The sequence below is a fragment of the Numenius arquata genome, chromosome 13 (assembly GCF_964106895.1).
Source record: "Numenius arquata chromosome 13, bNumArq3.hap1.1, whole genome shotgun sequence".
NCBI classification, from domain to species: Eukaryota; Metazoa; Chordata; class Aves; order Charadriiformes; family Scolopacidae; genus Numenius; species Numenius arquata.
The window spans coordinates 7661356-7679943 of record NC_133588.1 but is presented as its reverse complement, the minus strand read 5'-3'; the positions used below and the strand labels follow the sequence as shown (position 1 = coordinate 7679943).

The 18588-nt window shown below is 42.1% G+C and overlaps 1 long non-coding RNA gene across 1 annotated transcript in view; it reads left to right on the top strand.

Moving 5' to 3' along the window:
* The window catches only part of LOC141471456 (uncharacterized), a 65059-nt gene that overhangs the window by 17726 nt on the left and 28745 nt on the right, over positions 1-18588 (top strand). The window contains exon 2 of the long non-coding RNA XR_012463521.1: positions 4783-4930. This is a non-coding gene — a long non-coding RNA (uncharacterized lncRNA). The remainder of the gene's footprint in view (positions 1-4782; positions 4931-18588) is intronic.

The window sequence follows — 18588 nt, the reverse complement described above, 5'->3', positions numbered from 1 at the left end:
GGCGCCGCCAGGGGGCGCTCGAGCGCGGCCTCCTCTCCCTGGGGCGGTTGGGTGGGGAAAGGGTTGGAGCTCGCGCGAGCTGCCGCTGTTCCTCGCGCCGTTAGCCGTTGACCGTTAGCCGTTGTCCTGGGCTTCCCCGCGGTGCCCGCGGCCTTCAGCGCCTGTGAGCGGGCCGGGCTGGGCGGCCCTTTAGGCGCCTTTGGGCCCTTCCTGCTGCCTCTCCTCAGAAGATGCCGCTTCAGTGCTTGGGCTGGCGGCTGAGGATACTCGAAGGGCGTCCCTTGCTGTGGCTGTGCCTCCCCGGTGGTTTCATGTCCTGCAGGCTACTGAGCGCCCCACCCCGCCATCACCTGTGGGACGGGTGAGCAGGGCTCTGCAGGTGTCCCTCGGCACCCGCTGCAGGCACCACACACCGGAGGTGTGGGCGAGCCGAGCTCTGGCCTTTGCGTGGAGCTGTAAAACAACCCCCAGCACCCCGGGCCTGTGCTGATCTATAATTCAGGTGCTTGCGCACTTTCTGTAATAGCTTTTCTATTTTTAATGGGAACTGATGGGCCTGTCAAGGTATTAGAAATGTTTTTTTTTCCCCCCAGGTTTTCATTTTCTTTGGCAATAATAATGTGGGCTGGGAAGCTCATGGTGCGCTTTAGATCTAGAGTGCTTGGGCAGTCACAAGAGTTTCCACAAGACCTTGTTTCTTCATACTTTGTGTTTGTCAGATGAGGAGATGAGCATGCATCAGAGCTCATTCTTGTGGCTTCTTTTCCTTGAAAGCGAGTGATTAGCCCATTCAATAATTCAAAATATGTGTGTGCCTTCCATTGAAAACATGGCAAAAGTACAATTTTTTCAAGAGAAAGCAATTTTCCCTGTCAGTCCGTCATATCAAATATTAGTACCTCGACTTACTCTAGAGGAAATATATTCGAACTCTGAAGAGTAACACCATATTTATTTTCATTAAACTAGCATAGGTGGAATCCACTTCGTGTAAAGTGCCAGCACAAAGTTATAGGTCCTGCATTTAGCTATGATTCTTGTAAGTCATTTTACATCATCTTAGCATCCCCATTGGGAACCACATGCCAATTTGTGTAAATTGCCTTGAATCATCCAAAGGCTAGGATCAGCAGACATCAGTCCAGATGATCGCACAGATCATGGTACAGAGTCTGTCTAAATATTTCTAGAGATCTGTTAAATATATAACTGTAAATAAATATAAATGATTTTTTGGGAATTCTTTATCGTTTCTGGAATGGTAATGATAACTAGCTTAATTAGAAAACTGTCTTTATTGCATTTTGAATTGTTTCCTTACCTTAAACCCACCTACTATGTTTGGCAATGATTAAGTGGACTAAGTTAATAGCAGTATATGGCTCCCTGGCAGTGTATGAGGGAGGGTTACAGAGAGGACCATGAGGTCGTCAACAGACTTCTGAAAACCTGGGAGAAGAGAGCTCACCACAGGGGGCAGGCTGCTGGGCCTGTGATCTTCAGGTTGTTGCTAGGGCTTTAGCGCGGTGTCTTTTCTGCCCTTGTGGGAGAGCAAGACTGAGCAATGTGTTGGTGGAAGGAGGGGCAGAGCCTTTGCAGACCAGTTCTCGCAACTGGGAGCTGTTCTGTGCTGAGCCCAGAACCCAGCCATCTCTGTCCTGGTTGCCTTGCAAGCAGTCTTCTAGGTCTGGGGAGATCTGCTCATCTTAGAAATCCATCCTCGACAAAATGGTTTTTTACATAAAGTTAACTGTAATTATGCAAAGCGCGGAAATAAATGTCGGTTTGTCTTAGCTGCCAGACTAATTCATATATAACCAGCTATAGATTATTACTCTTAAGCCTTTTTTTTTCCCTATGTGCTAAAATTATTCTGAATTTGCTCTCTTGTTATCTTAATCATAGTCTTTGTCACTGGGATGTAGTACTTTGTAGTACTCAGGTGCACGCTGAGTGTGCAGTCAGAATTAACCAGTTGCACTTGAGAGCTGACTTTGTGGGGGTTGGTTGCTTCGGAAGCTGTTACATCCTTGTTTGAATGCCTTATTGAGATACAAACTCAGAGTGTAACCAGTAATCTTAAGAGCTATTTGATAGACAGGCTCAGGAGCTCTTTTTTCCTGGCTGTAAAAAGTGAAACATTTGTTGGACCACTTGGAAAAAGCTGCAGCCCAAATTACCAGTTTTTAAAGTCTCTTTACCTTGCTCCAGTTGCATTATCTGATCTATTGCCTCTGGCATTTTCTCCAAAACCACTTGTTTCTCAGTAGCAGAAATATCTTGCCCAACTGGGATGCAATAATTTCAAAGCAAGTAAAGGAAACTGCATCTGCTCAGCTGAGTCAGCCAAAGGTAAGCTCTGCAGGGGAGAAAATGGCTTTTTATTATCTTCTAGTGGCAAAATTACTACAACAGCCTGCAGGAAAAGATTAGATTATAATAGTAACAAAAACATCTGTTAAGTTCCAAGCTCAGTGTATGTTTAGTGCATGTTTTTTAAAAAAAACAACTGGCATTTGATAAAATTATTTTGAATAAAAGTCGAGATTGAGTTTGGGATGTTAGGAACCCACTGCGATCATAGGATAGACAGTGATTTTAACTAATTGACTGCACAGGGTATTTCATCAGTGGACAAGACAGCCTTTAATTATGGAGATTTTACTGAACTGAGCTCGGAATACCACTGGTACTTAATGAGTGAATAAGTCAAAGTGTTTTCATTATACGGGTTACTTGTAAGCATGAATAACCTCTGTCCTATGCTCTGTGAGAGTGTGGTGTGCATGGAGGGATGAATGTTTGTCTGATCTGGCTCCCAGTGGATTCAGCTAATCAGCCTGTTTTAGAAATGTATGAATTGCTGTGATTGATTTGTGTCTCTGAACTCCTACCACCACCATTTGCGTGCTTTAGAAATGAGATGTTTCCAAGTCTGATGGTGCAGAAATCAGAGCCCTGCTCTGCTTTGTCAGTACACACTGAAACTTCAGAACATGAGTTTCCAAAATATCATCATTAGTCCACATGCGTTTAAACTGTTGCCAGACAAACCCATTTCAGAGGGTAATTGTGTCCTCAGGGCTTCTCTCGGCTCATGTGCAGGAGGTTACCCACTTTTTGAGTTGTTCCTGGGAGCCTGGCCACAAAATGATTGTCAGAGTGATTAAAGTATTCCTGAAAGCAACCTTGAGACCTGCTTGCTCCTCTGCCTTTTGCAGAAGGAAGCAATACACGGTCGATGTGGTTTTGTTTTTACAATGGTATTGCTGTGCTTTGCATGTGTGCAGCACTCTATTCTAAGGATCTTGAAGTGCAGCGTAAATAAATGTGTGAGGGTTTGTACCCTCCTCACAGAGAGTAAAACTGAAACTTCGAGAGTGACATACAGTCATATGCAGCTTGATCACTGAAATAGGAATAGTGGGTTATTTGCTATTGTTTTCAGTGGCAACAGGCTTTGGCTCAGAGTGAATCACTTGGGAGGCTGAGGAACATCCCCCAGAGCTCCTGACTCATGGCCCCATGTGCCTCACCACAGGGTCATGTCCCAGCTCAGAAATCTCCGTGACCATTGCAAAAGCTGTCGTGTGCAAGCAGATTCTAAAGCTGCAAGTTTGCATCGTAAGAGCCTTTGTGTTTGCTGTGCCTTGGCCTTCCCTGCTCAGACCTTCAGCCCCGTTCTTCTGATCACATGTGCAGTGCTGTGCATGGCCTTTAGGTAGAGTTGGAACTCAAGTCTTGAACAACCAATAATGAACAAGCAGGTAAACAGCACAGACTAAATTTACATACTGTGTATAAATACATAATAATGGTTCTAGGAAAAAGAAAGAGAAGGGGCTGTGATCTCTCCTGTGAAAAAGACACCTGTGGTTGTCAGCACTACGAGGAGGGTTTCAAACCCATGTTATCTTTAGGGTGTATGCTGGTGTTTGTGTTAAGCCTTGGCAGTTGCCTGTGAATCTCAGTGCTGTGCAGGCATAAGTATTTTCCTTGTTCCTTCTTAATTTTCAGTGATAAATGGCAGTGGTGAAACCAGTGCTAGGGGTTTCCCTGCTAAGCCAATTTTGGTTTTAATAGCTCATTCTGTGATTACAGTTACAGACCACTGGGGAGAGAAGTGGTTAGAAGATCTCACCCAAAACTTGGTAAGAGTTTTAATCTCTGTTTTGTATCAGCATGTAAAACATAGTTCCATTTATATCTCCCTTCTTAACTGTAAAATACTCAGGGTATTTTGTCACTGAAATGTGCTTTATATGATGTCATTACTGTGTACCATGCAGTGGTATATGTAGATAGAGTATACTTTGAGCAGGAGACATGATAAAGCTTGAAACTTAAAACCATGAGCAAACCAAGTACACTGATTTACGCTGGTGGGGTCAAGCAGAGAGTGTGCAGGAGCGTGGTGGATGTCAGGAGGGCGTGCTGGACCTCTGATACTAGGCGTGTGAAGTGGTGAGTGGGAAGCTGCTGCCAGCAGGACTGTGGATGCGCCTCACCTTGTGGTGCAGAAACACCCCCACCGTCCCACACTGGCAGCCCTTTCCCTGCCCCCTGGAGCACCAATGCCACGTGCCCTGTGACAACTCTGTGGCTTCTTCTGTGTGGCTGTTGGGTTGAAGGTAGTAAGGGCATTTTGTAGCTGAAAAGAGAGCAGGTCCAAGCATTGTTTCAGTGGAAAAGTTTTTGGTTTTTCTTAATGCAGGTTGCCTAGTCTCAATTTTTTCAGGTTATGTCGTGTCACTAACCCAGGCTTTCTTTCATCCTTAACAGCATGAGCTTCATGTTCATTTTCTGAGTGGATTGATCAAGTGGATCAGTCGCCGTGAGTCTCCAGGTTACACCCAAGAGCTGCGCGGTACAGGGACATACAACAGGGAAAGCTCAGAAGAAGTTTGTTCTCTTCAGAGAAGCGGGACGGGTGAGTGCACACTGACAAGCAAGCAGTAGGTTTGGCGTGCTGCCAGACCACTATTCCTGAGTAGTGTTCCCCAGTAATGGGAGCAGGTTCTAGTCGAAATATAAAGGGGAAGGTGAGAGAGTATGAAATGCCAGAACTGTGAGAAGGTGCAGGTATTCAGTGCAGAGAGGGGTGTAATGTTAGAGGAGAAATGTATGAAATTAATGTGGAAGAAAGATGTGCTTAAAAAGGCCGCTGAAAGCATTTTGGGGCACACTGTGAGGGAGTACTGCGTCTTTTAGGCTCAGCCTTCCTTCCAGAACAACATCATTCTGTGCATGTTCCTCAACTGAACTCTCTTCCTACCATTGCTGTTTTATTTAAACAGTGATCTCATATTCAGACTGTGCTTTTATTGCACAAGATAAATCATGGTGAACAATTAGGTATTTCAAACACTAAACTTAGGTAGATTAGACATTTCAAATATTAAAGTGGGGAAAAAGCACAGGGAACAAGAGTGTGATAATCATCAGTTAATTTAAAAAGATGTAAATGTGTTCACCTATGATTGACTGATTAGTCAAAGACACATAAAAGCATTTCATTCACAGACACTGCTTTGCCCATGGATATACCTTCTATTTATGTGAAGAACATGCTTTGGTCTCTTTCCTTTGGAACTGCTGCCCAGGCTGAGTGTGTGTGCTGCTCAGAAAGGAAAAATCATCTCTTTGTAAGGGACCCACACCTTTCCCCACATCAATGCCTTTTGTGCAGGAAGGCATCTACTGTGATTGCCTGGGGAAGTTTTATGCATCGAGTGCATATTGCAGAGAGCTCTGTGAAAGGGGAAGGAGAGGAAAAAAAAAAAAGGAAATCCTTGTTTCCTTTCCTGTTCTTCAAATATAAGGGAAAACAGAAAGGCGGTGTGTTTTTTTCCAAGGTGTTCTGCTGACATCCTGGAAACCAAGAAAGCAAACCTCAGCTTGGCTGGGACCCCCACCCATTGGCATGCTGGATCTTTAAATGGAGAGGTGCTGACCTGAGAGAGGTGCTGAGCTGAAGGAGGAACCACGGGGATTTCTTAACAGGTGGAAGAGATTTATGGGCTTTTTGAGAGTATATTGCAGCCTGGGCTGTGCAGGGTATGAGATGTGACATAGGCTAGGGCAAGAGGAGGTGTGAAGCATCACACCTTAATTTGTGAAGTGTAAAAATTGGTGCCTGCTTGAGAAACCAGAGAGATTATGTGTAACAGGAGGTGTGTGATGGGCTGTTGAAGGACATCTGAAGGAGGAGTTGAGGATTCTGCTTTGTTCCTCAGCTCAAGCTGTGCAAAAATTGTCCATGTGCATGTGCTACCATCCTGCCTTTTTGGGTGTGGAAAGAATCTGCAAGAGTTAATGTTTTCCTGAGATTTCTCTCTTACTCGTATACTGAAATATGCAGGAAGCTTTGCTTTTTGTTTTCTGGTTGTTATTTTTCTTTTTTTTTAATCTTTTCTCAGAATGAAATACTACTTCTCTAACCTCAACCCTGAAAAACAGTTGGGGGAAGGCAGGGGAGGGCACCGCAGTTTCGCTCTGTACCATTTGGGCTGTTTGAATTCATTAGCTTGGGAGCCCCCACAAATGCCTCAGGCCTTGTACCTCCTCATGCACCCAACTTGGGAGAATCTTTTACCACTACTGCATGCATTAGCCTTCATTAATATAATTAGCATAATAGCAATTAGGATTCATTATTCCCTACAAAAAGATAAAGCCAGTAATACATATCTCAGAATCAAATTCCTCAGTGCCTTGTCTTGGGATTGCTTTATTTTGGAGTTGTTTGCTCTTTATATCCTTCCATCTCCTAGAAAAAAGAAAGCCACTTAATTGTAAAACTGTTTGGGTCAAAGAAATGCACTGAGATGATCTTTCACGCATGCTAAATAGGTGAATTGATCTATGGGACCCACACAGCTCAGACAACCACTCAACAGTCGAAACTGCGAACTTCATCTTCTTCAAGCACAAAAGCTACTTAGTTTCCCCATGTTGAAGCCTTTTTATAATAGCAATAAGACAACTCTAGAGAGAACCATCTAATATTAACTCCAGGGAGTAATCATCTAATCACAATCTGGGGGTGATTTGAAGCACTCATCTGGACCAAATGCCTCACAACACCCCAGGAGTGGTTTTATTGCATGATAGCAGTACCCCATTGAGCCTTATTGCTTAATTAAAAACAAATTCCCAAGTAATTTTTTTGCCTTTCCATAAAAACACAGTAGTACATAGCATGTATAAAACATCCATTAAATGATGGTAGATGCAAATCTACATTGTGAGATACAATCCGTTTCTTTACCACTTGGGGTTGAAGTTAAATGTAAAACCATTTCCTATAATCTGTGCACTGCTGTGTTTAGAGAGGAATAAATATGGGAAAGAGAGGTTCATTGTAGGATGCCTAGTTTTTATTAAGTGATATGTTTGGTCTCTTTACAAAGGAGTTCAAATTCTCGTCCATCTTGCAGACACAATAGTCAATCAACAGTGCGGCCTTTTCTGAGTCCTCCTGGAGATCTCCTCAGCTCACTATCATTTCAGTGCAGATCTTCAAAAGCAATCCTGTATTTCTGTCTGGGAATTCTATGTGAGCAGAGAGAGCACGAACAGTGTAGGTGATGTATTTGGGATACATCTAGCATACTACATAAGTGCTACCCAGGTATCCTCTGTGGGTTTTGTAGTCTAATGCGGATTAAGCCCGGTAGATGCAAAAACACTTCTAGTGGTTTTGCCACAGAGCTGATCTCTGCCTGCACTGGGTGCATGGCTGAGATGTCTCCACCTCCTGCAGTTTGACTGGGACCACTGCTACAGCTGTGGCTGCTCTGCAAGGGACCCAGATTGCAGATGGGAACGAGTATGAAAGTCCTTTTTGTTCTTGTTGAGGTGTGCCTCAGCATCCCAACCCATAGATCCCTTGCACCTTTACAGAGTGCTTTCATAGCCCCAAAGTGATTCCCAAATGTAGTGCTCCCCTGAGGACTTTGAGTATTGTTCCTATATTACAGGCAAAGGAAGCAAATCCAAGTTTTAAAGTGATTGTCCAAAAATCGTAGAGGGAGTGCTAGAGACACTGCTCAGAAATCCTGGCAGCCAAAGCTGTAATTGGGCTTTCGGACACAGAACTGAAGTAAATGGCGGGGAAAAGGGTTGGTATGACATTTGCTTCAGATTTGTCGCTCAAGGTACCTTTAATTAATTGGTGGAGATAAGCTTTCAAATACAGTTTTTTAAATGAAAGCTGAGAATTAGTAGTAACTATTACTGTAGTTGTTCCATGTGCTGAAGCCGTCTTGTGGTACCTACAGACTCTGGATAGAGGATGACATTTGTGTCAATCTCACCTGCTGTGGGCTCCACATACACCCTTCTGGTTTTCCCCATCAAATGATGGTTCCTCAAGGACTGGTGGGACCTGAAGCCCTGTGTGAATATTTACTGCTGATAGCAGGTTGCAGCATTCAGGGTTATAGGGGCAGTATACTTTGTCCCGTATTTAAATTTTGTAAAAAAGTAAAGGATTTTTTGTTTGGTGAACCACTTTGCTGGAATGTTTTGATGACTTCATTTTTAATGTCCCATTAGAGAGGTGTTAAGTCTTGTGGTAGAAGATTTGTTATAAAGAGGTTACAGCATTGTACTAAGGAAATGAATGAGATTAAAACTAGTCACCTCATTCTGCTGCCTGAGATCAGTCTGAAAGAGTAGCAGAAAGAATAATCAAGTCTGTGTTTTTAAAACAGTTCTGTAGTAACTTGGGGCATTGCCGGGTCAGGAACGGACATGAAAGGACCTGACAGTGTTCTTGAACAATAAACATTTTTACCTGAAAGATCTCTGCTGGCTTTATTAGGAATGTCATTATCTTGCTTTGATCTGACTCTCTAAGACTGGCTGCTCATACAGCTGACACGGAGCAAGTAGCCAACAAAGGAAAGCCCTAATAGGCTTTAATACCTTTAGTGAAGAGTGTCTCTTCTCCTCAGATGTATGTCATTTTACAAAGGCTCTTTTCATCTTAATGCATCATGGAGATGGCTGTATGCAGTTGACTAAAGGGCAGGGTTTAGCAGACTCGCTGTCAGACTTGACCAGCCATGTTCCACAGCTCAGCGTGGAGCTGGGGCGGGGGGGGGGTGTCAGCAGTGCTCCTTGCCTGCTCTGCCTATGAGCCTGTGGGGGGGTCAGCAATGCTCCTTGCCTGCTCTGCCTATGGAGCAGCCGCCAGTGGCACTGCTACAGCATGGATGCATCTGCAGGGCAGTGGGTGGGAGCTGCCCCAGAGCAGGGCCTGAGGAAACAGCCATGGCAGAGCATCTCCCACTGTGGGTTGGGTTTTTTTGGCAAGTAAGTTTTGAAGCAGAACAGGGGGTTTATTAGCCTTCAATAGAGTGAGAAAAAACAACCATGCCCTATCTCGTGGCAACCAGTCACACTGGGCAGCAGTGTACTGCCAGGGTGGGCAAAGGCATGCCTCAGTCGCATCAAATATGTGGCTTACTCTGAGTGACTGCAGCAGTGCTGAAGGGTTTGCAGAGTACAAACCAAGCTTATTCTTTCATCTGAGCACACATTGTTAGCTTTAGACACAGAGTAAACATGGTATTATATCTACATTTATTTGGCCTTTTAACAAAATGAGGAATTAAGAGTCTTATGCTGATGGTTCTGGGACATGTATGACTTCCTTTAATAGTATATCCTTTCATGAAGCAAATGAAAAGTGTGGTATTTTAGCAGCTGGAAATGCCTGGCTTAGTTTGGTCTGTTTCCTGATTTCATTTTGACACGGTAGGCAATTCAGAAAACATATTTGCAGTAAGGAAGATTCAGTTGTTATGGAAACATCTGAGAAAGGCAGCTGACATAGGGTATGGCATGCACCAGATTAGCAGTTCACATAGACGCAGTAAAAAGACAAGTTCATGTAAGGTAAGGGAGCAGTTTCTAGGCTCTGTCTGCTTCATGGGTGGTTCTCCTGTCAAAACAGAAAAAAAAAAAAAAAATCACTTTAAAACTGTGAGCATGTGGCTCCATCTTCTGGTACCAAAGCAAAATGTGTTGCTCTGGGCATAAAGGAGTGAGATTTCTATAGTATTTTTATGTTAGCTGCAATAAAAGCAACAGCAAAAATAATAACAAATTAAAATACCTGTGCCTCAGACCCAAGCTGCAAGTTATTAATGTGGTTTTCCTGAAGCTACAAACCATTCTGCTGCATGGGAAGAAAACTGTCTTTTGAAATATTCTCATAAGTGTGTATCCCCAGAAGTGGCTTGTCTTCCAAAGTATGACACTGCTCACCTACATGAAAACAATGTTTTTTGATCAGACCATGGACTGTACCAGTGAAGCTTGATGCCTATGGAGGTGCTAATATTGTCTCCTGCTTGTAGCTGTAGGATGTTTTTGTTTGTTTCCCCTTCCCCAACAATATCTTTGGCAAAGTAGCTAAAATTCATGATACATCTTCATGGAAACGCTAGCTGGGCAGAAGCAGGTATGAGCGGTTCTTTGAGGTAGACTGCCAGAAGTCAAAAGAAAATAAAGCCATTTTATCACTTCACCAAACAGTGAATGTTGTTACAGTGCATATTGCGCATGCTTAATTGAGCTTGATTACTCAATCTGTTCACCTTAGTAACTCATTCTGTTTTAAACAGAAGTAAGTCGTTGTTCAAAACCAGAAGATGTTATCATTCTGTGGGTAAGCCTTGGGTTTTCTAAGTAATCCTAAGGAATTGCCCCAACTTTGTTGCTTTTAAAACAAACACGGAATACCACAACAAACCAGAAACAAAGGTAGTTGTCTTGATCCAGTGCTGTCCTAAAGCTGTTGTTTGCAAGTCATTGCAAAAAGGAGGTATTGCACTGTAAACACAAAATTGAAAATATTGACAGCACTTATGGACAGTGCTGTCCTAAAGCTGTTGTTTGCAAGTCATTGCAAAAAGGAGGTATTGCACTGTAAACACAAAATTGAAAATATGGATCATGTGTTTTACTTGTTTTACTTCTGTGTACGTATGTAAGTATGTCTCTTTTTTTTCCCCTGGATATTAGCCTAGGACACAAGGGAGCCTATATTCTTTGCATGAAGCATTAGTTTTCAGTTGAAACTACTTCATGACAGAACTGTGAGAATAAAGGTGAGGGTACATAAATTTAATGGCCCCACTGCTTCTGCCTGTACTTGTGCCACTATTCCACTAGCACGAGTGCTAAGTTATTTGCATGCAGCACTTTTCTGTGGGGAGGGTTGTGTGGAGACCTGTTTGGAAAGAGCGCATTTGTGTCAGTCCAGCTCCTGTATGGCCGGGAATCATTTTGCAAAAATCATCCCTAAACTAAGCACTAGCCAGGGTCTCTCATCGTGGCCTCAGCAGCAAGGCTGTGGATCAAAACCAGAGGTAGAACTAGCCTTTACTCTCCAGTGTGGTGCTTTTAGGGCCCCACACAGAGGGAAGCATTTTAAATGGCCACAGATATAATAAGATTGCATCCTTCATGGTGTTTATAACCTGTCCCTGCAGCCAGAGTGTATTGGACTTCCCCTTGGCACTACCTGAGGCTTTCTCTTGAGGCTGCCTCAAATTCCTGTGATCTTAATTTTTTTCTCTATATATATCTAACCTTCAGTTTTATCCTGTTTCACTTCATTGGCGATTCCAAGCTTTGATTTTTAGTGTCTGTGGCACTCTCCATATCCTGTGGATTATTCTAAAGGGATCTACTCACCTTTCTGAAAGATGTCACAATGGTAGCACCTTTCACCAATACTAACAGTAAATAAATTCTACAGACCTCTTTTATTAGGAAGTACAAACCCACAACAAATCCTGCCTGGAGTGTGTTTGATAAATCAGATCTTTTGCAGACATCTGGAGATTGTGTTTGCAAATCCCCAGCCAGCTTGTTTTGTAGTCATTGTTGCCATAATTCAGGTTAATGTTGTTGCCACTTTTTACTTGCTAAAACACATGTGGTGCTTTATTGCTGAAAAAAGTGGCTGCCTTGGAACAGAAGTTCTTTTAAAACCCTTCTTGGAAGTTTGCTGTTTGGAGAAACAAATGTCAAATCAATTGTCCTAGCTCCAAACTGCCATTCTGAAAATGCAGCTGTGAAAAGAGATTACTTGGGTACTGTGATGGGAAGTGCATAAGAATCTAGATTGAGAATTATGTAGCAATAGAGACCTAAAATAACAAGTGGAACAAGTAAACTTTTAGCTTTTCCTGCAAAGATTTGCTTAAAAAATACTAGATCCCAAGTGAGAATGCTCATGCCAAGTTCTAAATCTCATTTGAATTTTTATAGCTGTTATAATCTCTGATATATAACCTTGGAAATAAGGTCTTGTAACAGAAATGCCGAGTCCCTTGACTATTGCCTTGCAAAAAGGAGTTGCTGTAATAGGCTACAAGTCTCAGACAAGTTTGCAAGGCTGGCTTATGTCTGCATTTCATCACTCAAATGGGTCTAAGCTGGGCTTTTCATATTATTTGAGGGTATTTGTGTGTATGTGATCAGCCAGATGTGGCTGTTCCAGTAATGTCAGCCTTCTAAGTATAACAGGCACAATCCAGCATATCCTTATCCACTGAAGTGTTGCCACAGGGAGAGGCTTGGAGCTTGGACACGCTGTCACGAAAAGTAGAGAGGAGCTTATTTTCTTTTTTTTTTCTTATTCTATATTTCTGTGCAGAAGAAATGGAAGGAGCCTGGACTGCAGAAGGATTCCACGTGCCAGTGCACTTTTCCCTCTCATTATCATATGCTTGCAATCAAACTCTATTTTTTGAAATAAAAAACCTGCAGGATTCTTTATTGGGACTATTAAACCTTCAATCTTCATTATTTAGGACGGCTACTTACCTTTTACTCAATGAAGCCATAATGCAACTGCTCCTATAAAAACTATCGAAATGGCTACTGTGGCAGTGAGTAGATTTTCCTCCGTGTAAAATAATCCTCTGTGAGTGAGACATAACTATCATTTACATTAATTAGGCAGCCATATAATGGGGTGTTCAATAGCTATTACATCATTTAAATTCTTCAGTGAGCACCTCAGCCACCCAAGAACTATCTGGCTGAACATTTCTAAGTCCATAATTTTGAAATAATCCTTCAGAGGAAGAATATGCATGGAGGAGTGTTGCAGACAATTTCACCAAAAAGAAATTCATTTTATTCAGATTTATGGGATTATTTTAACATTTACAAGAAGTGCATAATCCTATTTTTGTCCTCCCTCCCAGAATAACAGTGCTATTAAGTGGAGTCCATTTTGGGGCTGATACTGTATGTACACTTAGAGGATGGTCAAGGAGCTTGCAGCCGGAGGTCTGTGTTGGCAGGACTCACATCCACAACAGGCATGTTTCCCTAAACATTCTGTTACAAGCCTGGGGCCTTAGAGCCACGTCGCTCAGTTGAGAAGCCCTGACTTACAGACAAGTGAGTGCAGTCATGCTTGAGGTTTAGAAGTTTTATCTTTTGCCTTCAACAAGCATATGAGGACTTCAGCATTTATATTCCATTTCGGTTATTCATTTAAAATTTGTGAGGTCAAGCCAAATTCCTTTGGCCTTACTGGTAATATACTTCCTAGAAACTATTATATTAATATTATAATTAATGTTATAACTATATTGTTATATATTTTTGTATATTTTAAGATTAGTGTCTCAGTCAAAAGTATGCACATATGTCATAAGGCTAGGAGCTCATTTCGAGAGCTGAAGGAAATAAGGTTGAATTTATTACCAAATACACCAGGAAGAGACTTCCATGAACAGGCCTGTGCTGTTAATCTGCCTACAGAAGGTGATGGTTACTAGAAGATTGGTCAGTGCCTAGAAGTATTTGAAAGTAACATGATTTAAATCACTGCTGTTTGGCAATAGTTAGGTGCTATGGGAATATTTCCCAGGAGAATGAAAAAAAAGTAGTTGCCCAAAAACAGGCTGGGGAGCAGGGCAGGATAGACTGTAAAGTTTAGGCTGTCCCTTTTCCTTCAGCATCATGGTTTAAAGCTATTGGTTGTTATTTTAGTCAATTGTATACTCGTTTTTTTTTTTCTCTTCTTAATGGTTATAACATACTCTACCATATCTGACTAATACAGCAATAGAAAGCAGCAGAGAGCTCTCTTAACAGGGAGAGCTCTTAATTCAGTATTAAATGTTGCTGGGTTCTCTATAGTTCTCCGTAATCCCTCTCCAACAGGCAGAGTGTGCAGAAGTAGGTGTCAAAACCCATTTGTAGGTAGAGCGCCAGGTACTGTTTGTTCTGCAGCCCAGGAGGGTTGTGTTTGCCAGATGTAACTGCTTCTCTCAGCAGCAGTGGATGCTTGATCCTCTATTCTTCACGTTCACTCATTAATTTAATTAAAACAGTACACTGAGGGAGATTTCTGCCTTACCAAAAGAATACGTTTTCATCACACCTTGTAGGGAGTGTAACTCAGAATTGGAGTTGGTTACCATAGGAATGACAGAATTAAGGAAGGGGAGTGTGAGATAAAGGTGGGTCAAACATCTGTGAAATTCCATGGAATTGGCCATTGTCGACATATAATTTGACTTGCTATGTAGGACCGTGGTCTGGTGAAAGTTGTAGCATGACAAGCTTTGTAAATCCACTTTTTGTTTGTCTAACAAGATAAATGAAGGTGAGCATTTGTTATATAGGTCAACTAATGGACTCACCAAGGTCCTGCATGCTAATGAGCTCACCTTGGGTGCAAGAAGGCAGTACAGCTGGGTTGAAGCACAGCTGACAAGGGTTAGTCTTTCAAAGTACTCAGGTGTTTTCCATATCAAGAGAGCTTGTTTGGAGTTTTGGTGTTGCTAGAGGGGCCAGCTGGGCATTTGCTTTAGATGTGATGGTGCAGGAGCCTGGCCTGATGTAGCTGCTATTGGCTGTTGGGGACCTTCTATCCTGCTGTTACTGCCCAAACCTCACATAATGTGTACACTGAGGAAGATGGAGCTGCTGGAGCCAGAAGGGAGAGCTTGTGGATTGCTGAAGCCTTGTACTTGCATCACCTATGGTAAGGTCACTGCAGAGGCAAAGGGAGATTAATTCAGGAAACTGTAGTGTGTGATGAGGGAGGAGTATGAACAGCAGGAGCTAGAAATTAGCCATCCAGTGGTCTTCAGTGTGAAGGTGTCGGTGACTGCAGCAGGAATGATAAGGTGACCAGAACTTCTTGTTAGAAAACCTGTCTGTGTTTTTGGGACTTGTAACTGGGGAATGGGCTCATATAACTGCTCTGGTAAGGGGCTGGGGAATTGCACTGTTTAGATAAAAGCAGTGTCACCCTGGTTTTGAGAAGATAGAGGTCCTGTTCCCTGAAAACGTGCTGCTAATGCAGAGGAGCAAGATGGTGTCTCAGGTCTAATGCAGTACAGTGGGACCTGCCCGACACCACAGCTGTGTTTTAAGTGACTTTTAAAAGGCCTAGAAGGACATGTAGAAAAAATAAGTGAACTGTTCTGGTTATATGAGACAAAGGATTCTATTTAAGAAAAGAGTTATAAGCAAAGATGTAAGTTATTTGATGACAAACATGTCAGTAGCTTGACGGTGTGTGATGGTTCTTTGGCACATGAACACCAACAGAAACACCAGCAGTGTGGGACTGGGTTGCTCTGAGAGCTCTGGTGCAAGCTCAGCATTTCCCAGTCACACTGTCAAATGCCCAAGGACACCATCTTCCTTGGAAAGTGAAAAATGTTGATAATTTTTAGATGGTATGCTGTGGCTCTTGTTCCCTTCTCGAGGACTGCTTCATATTTATTTGTAGATGTTACGGTTACCTCTGAATCTTTTATAAAAGCTTTATAAATATGAGAAGTAAAGAAAAAGTGCCAAGGTGGAGAAGGACCAATACCCCCAGTTTGTTAGTGTGTGACACCTGCAGTCTGTAGCAAAATTGGCATAACTTTTCCCCTAGAATAGTGGAAGACGATGCATGGAATTACTAGTGTCACGCCAGTGCGTACCTGGCAGCTGTTCTCTGCAGGATTTGTTTCCTCTCCTGAACTGATTCTCCTTCCCTTTGTTTTTCAGTCTGAACTCCAACTCTGTTTTTTCTTCTGCACTCTTTCTCACCCCATGCCATTTTTTGGTCTCTTTCACCACCAGTGTTTCCAGTCAAGATTTCTAAACCTGTGATTTGCAACTTATGGTGTAAATAGCTAAGCTAGGTTTGTCTGCCTTTTACGTACACGCCTCAGAAGAAGCAGCTTCATTTTCTAGATCACAGCAGGCTGGCATAGCCATATCGTGCCCTTTTCTTTTGCAGTTCAACAGGGGTGTTGTTCTAAGAAAGAATTCTAGTCACCCTTGTCAGCACTTCTCCTTTGCAAAATGCAGCTACTTACTAAGGACTATGTGTTTCTCTTCCAAATTATTTTAAGGTTTGTTTAAAAAGAGTTGTTTGGTCAAAAAACTAGTCAAAATTAGAAATTATTTCTAACCTCTTGCATTGACACAAGTCTTCCCAGATCTGAAATACTAAAATGGACAAAGAGAGTCTGCCAGAGGGATGAACTCATCCAAGGCTTGAGAATCCATTAAAAAAAAGGCTCTGGTCTGGATCAGAACTTTATGCTGTCTCTTATGCTTCTCCAAAACATTGGGTGGCTTGACTATATAGAGTTAACGTCAGCTGCGTGCTGCTGTGATTTAATGTGAGTTTCCCAAGGAGAGTCCCAGGAGGGTTGTTTTGGGGGTTTCCATTGTATTGCTGTGTAATCCATCTTTTAGAGGAAGTGAAAAAAAAAACAACCCTCAAATAGAAATTCTGTGTTTTCTTGGGTGTGACTTTAATTTTAAGCATTTCCTACAATGAATTATTTTGAGGTTTCAAACAGAAATTATGGGGTTTTTGTTTGTTTTCCCATTCTTGTTTAAATGTTCAAAATTTAGCAACTGGATTATTTACAGTTGTTTCAGTTCAGATTGGTTATAAACAGATGTGTCTTTGTATATCTGATATATACATAGTAATAGGGAAACAGAAATGTGTAATGTAGTGAGATAGTATATTGTTCATTGTTGCTCATTATTCTCCAGTTAGCTTTTTCTTTGGTGAGAGTTTAGGTATAAAAATCATAATGAGAAACATGTCTGCTGTATGCAATTCAGTGTTGAACGTTTGAAGGAAGAGGCATATTAGAGACGGCTGTGATTAGTGCTCCAATTTTCTAATATTAAACCATTAAGTATTTACTGTCTCAGCTAATGAAGAGCTGAGGAATGGTCATGAATCAGCAGGGAGGGCTGGTGAGCAGTCATTTTCACGTTACCCAGATCCTAAGGAAGTTCCTTCACAAGCAATGGGGAGTTTAATGAGTTCTAGTGAAAGATGAACACAGAGCTGTGTTATGGAGAAAGCAGATGGGACAGGGGGTTGGTTCAAGGAGCTGATGGGTAGACGGCGATACCAGCTGTCTGCGGGAGCGATTTAGCTTAAGTAATTTATGGGGGCTGTTTGGAACACCTCACCTAGTCGTTATGAAAAGGCCTCTTCAGGTGATTTACCAACTGCAGTAAAGGCGTTGAATGCGTTGGCTGTTCAGCTCTCCTGTTATTCTTCATTTGTCATCTGTCTCTATGTGCTATTACATGGGATTACCTTGAGGAGCCCTTTGAACATCTCTCCAGCACTGTTCACTGTAAATAATGAATGCCTTGCTATTATTTATCAAAAAGGACCAGTAGGCAGCATTTGTCTTTTTTGGTTGCTGAAATAGTATAAAAAAAATGGAAATGCCAGTAGCTATGGGAAGCTGTATTGTGTTCATCTCTGTGTCCATATGGCAGAATATGGTATGTCCTTCACAGCACAATGAAACATGATTGTGCCTAATTCCAATTTGTATGGCATTCCCATTAATGATGTCTATTTAAGACATCCATTAAAGGCCCTTAATGTTAATTAACTGGACTATGCCAATAAAGTTCTATTAGCTTCCCCCTATTAATTTAATATTATAGGCATTTAACAGATGTCTTAATTAGATGTTACACTAAAGGCTATGAGCAAAATTAAAATTAGGTCATTGTCCTGAAAGGAAAGTTTCTACTATGATTTATGCTTTCTACCACTCTGTTTTTCCTTCTGACCTCTCACAGGAAACCAAGGGATTTAATGTCAGAGAACACTGAGTAATGGGTACTAGGTAGAATAATCACTCAGGTCTAACAACTTAAACACTTCACAGATAAACATTCATTGAAAAATGCTTCTACTCTTTGATGCTTTCAAGTGTTTATCCCTATTTTCAACAGCTTTCCCAGTGTTTCTTTTTCCTAGTTTCCCATTGGTGTGAAATGACTGTATTTCCCTGTATAAAATAGACATCTCTGGCAAAACCACTGTTTTCTCCATCTCAAAGGCAGTACTTACTAAAATTACAACAAAGATTTATTTCCATACCAACTGCTTTATTTCCTGACTTCAAAGGGGGCAGAGCACCTGTCTGTTCTTCTTGACAACCAGTATTGCCCATGCTGTGATTTCAGATGATCAGTCTGGTTCAGTGATGCTGAATCTGGTCTTTGAGGGATTGCGCTGGGGAGATGCAGCTCTCCTGTAAC